Source organism: Periplaneta americana, chromosome 13 (genome assembly GCF_040183065.1).
Source record: "Periplaneta americana isolate PAMFEO1 chromosome 13, P.americana_PAMFEO1_priV1, whole genome shotgun sequence".
Taxonomy (NCBI): domain Eukaryota; kingdom Metazoa; phylum Arthropoda; class Insecta; order Blattodea; family Blattidae; genus Periplaneta; species Periplaneta americana.
This window is the reverse complement of record NC_091129.1, coordinates 64,928,593-64,931,367: the sequence shown is the minus strand read 5'-3', so window position 1 is coordinate 64,931,367 and position 2,775 is coordinate 64,928,593. Positions and strand designations below refer to the sequence as shown.

Below are 2,775 nucleotides of genomic sequence, written 5' to 3'. Positions count from 1 at the left end.
TCTACCTATTCCTTCTGCACGGCGGTGCATATTCAGATACACTGCTTACGCGTTACCCATTTCAGCGTATGTTGACGACCACTGACATAAGTTTATGCTTATGATATTTTAGGTTCAGTTTGGAGATTACGCAATTGAACGGATGAGAATAATGTAGTTTTAAGTCACACAGAAAAAATTTTACAGGAGAGCGTATTAAAGGTTTAGAGTCCAATGCTATTAGGTGCGGTATCCTGGTTATGTTATGTTAGGGGAAAGCATTATAATTTCCCGTGGGACATTATATTTCTTATCCATCGTATTCACTTGATCATACGCCGCTCAATGCCTACGTATGGGGTGTGTTGAAGGAGTTCTTATGGAGAATTCACCAGAAACACTAACAATTATTGTGATATTATGGGAAAGAATAGTGGCTTTCTTTCACCGACTGCAACAATGTGTACTTGCAAACATGTTTGAGAATCTACATAAGCGTTATGAATGTTGTATAGAAAATAATGGAAAGTATTTCGAACAAGTGTTTTATAAAATCCCTTCGGTCATACTATGGACCTCAAGCTTACTAAATCTTTAATATAAATGAGTATCGGGGTATATTACCTTAAGGATAAAGGTGACAAGCAAGTAGGACCGATATTCCTACTACTACTCAGTTCCGATTGTATGCAAAGTGAGAGCCTTAAAATTTCGCCTTACTAAAGCTTTTCTAGCATGTTGTGGAATAGCTTTGCAAATCGTGACTGAACGTCTGAAAGGAAAATCGTTGGACCCTATGAATAATTCCGGAATATGGGGGAGGAATTTTCAACTAGGATGACTGGATGTTGTGATTTTTGAATCTATTTACGGAATTGTAAGAAGATTAAAAAGAATGGGAGGGACGGTATGTAAATGAATGACGCAAAGAGGATGTAGTAGGATATAAATAGGGAAGCGTTGAAAATTTAAGTAAGCTATAAATGAGTATCACTTACGCAAGGCCCATAAAAATATTAAATAGTGCGAGTGAAAAGGAGATAAATATGTGCCGAAACAAATATTGCTTTAAATGGATACTGAGCTTTTATGAAACTATTTATAAATTGCCAGTAAGTATAGCATTTTTTAAAATAAAGACATATTTCTAAAAATAATTCCATGTTCACAGTCACCTCCTTTTTTATGTGTGTGTGTGTTTTTTTTTTTTACTGTTATGTCCCAGTGCTTAAGCAAGCCCTGTAGCATATTTTCCATTTGGACATTAATTTCGAGACAATCTAGGTAAAGTTTTACGATAAGGTGAATGTATCGCATCTATGTTAAACAGGAGATACAAAGCATTTCCAGCTTTCCAAGAATTCGCATATCGAGCAATTCTCCACTGAGTAGGGCCTACCAACGGACTTGCTAATACAAAAGTCACTTGCCAAATCTATAAATCGATATAATTTTGAAATAGAAATAACCTATAAGGTAGTGACAAAGACAATAAGAACCACAACAAAAGACAACAAAGATCATGATAAGGGCCATGAGAAGTACGACAAGGACCAAGATAAGTATTACCACATGAACCACGAAAAGTATCACATTAAGGATCATAAGATGGACCATGGTGCTTGACGTGGTCCATGTTATGATCCTTATCGTGTTTCTTGTCGTGGTCATTATCGTGATCCTTGTTTTTCGTCGGAGTAGGTCAGTTGTATTGTGCAGTCACGAATGAGATTTCATTATAGTACTGTAGTGTTGTGAAATGGTAAGATATTCACTGCATCGCCGTCAGAGGCGAAGCTCTTCAGTGGCTTTTGAAGCTTACCCTACCCAACAAAATTGAGTTATTATATGTAGTAATGGTATAAGTTCGTAATAAATTGCACGCAATGTATTCTTTACCTGACGTAATTAGGAACATTAAATCCAGATGTTTGCAATGGGCAGGGCATGTAGAACGTATGGGCGAATCTAGAAATACATATAGAGTCCTAGTTAGGATGCCGGAGGGAAAAGACCTTTGGGGGCCAAGACGTAGATGGGAGGATAATATTAAAATGGATTTGAGGGAGATGGGATATGATTGCAGAGACTAGATTAATCTTGCATAGGATAGGGACCGATGGCGGGCTTATGTGAGGGCGGCAAAAAACCTTCGGGTTCCTTAAAAGCCATAAGTAAGTAGGCCTCTAAGTTCGTAATAAATATGTATCGTAACGCTACATTGTTGAGTGTTAGTTTAATCAAAAGTTCATGCGTGTGTGTTACATACTAATTCTATGTAAAATGGTTCGTACTGAGAGAACATTGAGGTCATTACATCACATATTCATTATATATGAGGTCTGGCCTACCTCATTGAATATTATACGACTACTACTGAGGTTGAATATGGCCATAAAGTCATTTAAATATGCGCTCCTGCATGTATGACTTACATTGTCTAAAGTGCAGGTAGTAAGGCCGTAAAACTTTACGAGAGGAGTTCGGCCGGCACCGTGGATCGTGTCCCGGCATAGCTCAGTTGGAAAGAGCACTCAGCGCGCAGAGCTGAGAGGTCCCGGGTTCGATTCCCGGTGCCGGAACGAATTTTTTTCGAATTAAATGATGATAATTGAGGTCATTATTTGTAGAATTAAAAGTTGAGCGCATGAAACAAAATAAGCTTACAAAGATAGGATATCGAACTACATTTACATGTTAAAATTGCGGATGGAGGAAGACAAAACAGGACATTTCAATTTTCATGATATAAGAAATATTCTTGACTAACAGGATGCTCTGGAGACTAATAAGTTA

The 2,775-nt window shown here is 37.6% G+C and overlaps 1 non-coding gene across 1 annotated transcript; it reads left to right on the top strand.

The window, feature by feature from the left end:
* Window positions 1-2,484: 2,484 nt before the first annotated feature.
* Window positions 2,485-2,561, top strand: TRNAC-GCA (transfer RNA cysteine (anticodon GCA)). Its single transcript has one exon. It is a non-coding gene; the product is annotated as a tRNA-Cys (tRNA).
* The last annotated feature ends 214 nt before the right edge of the window (window positions 2,562-2,775 follow it).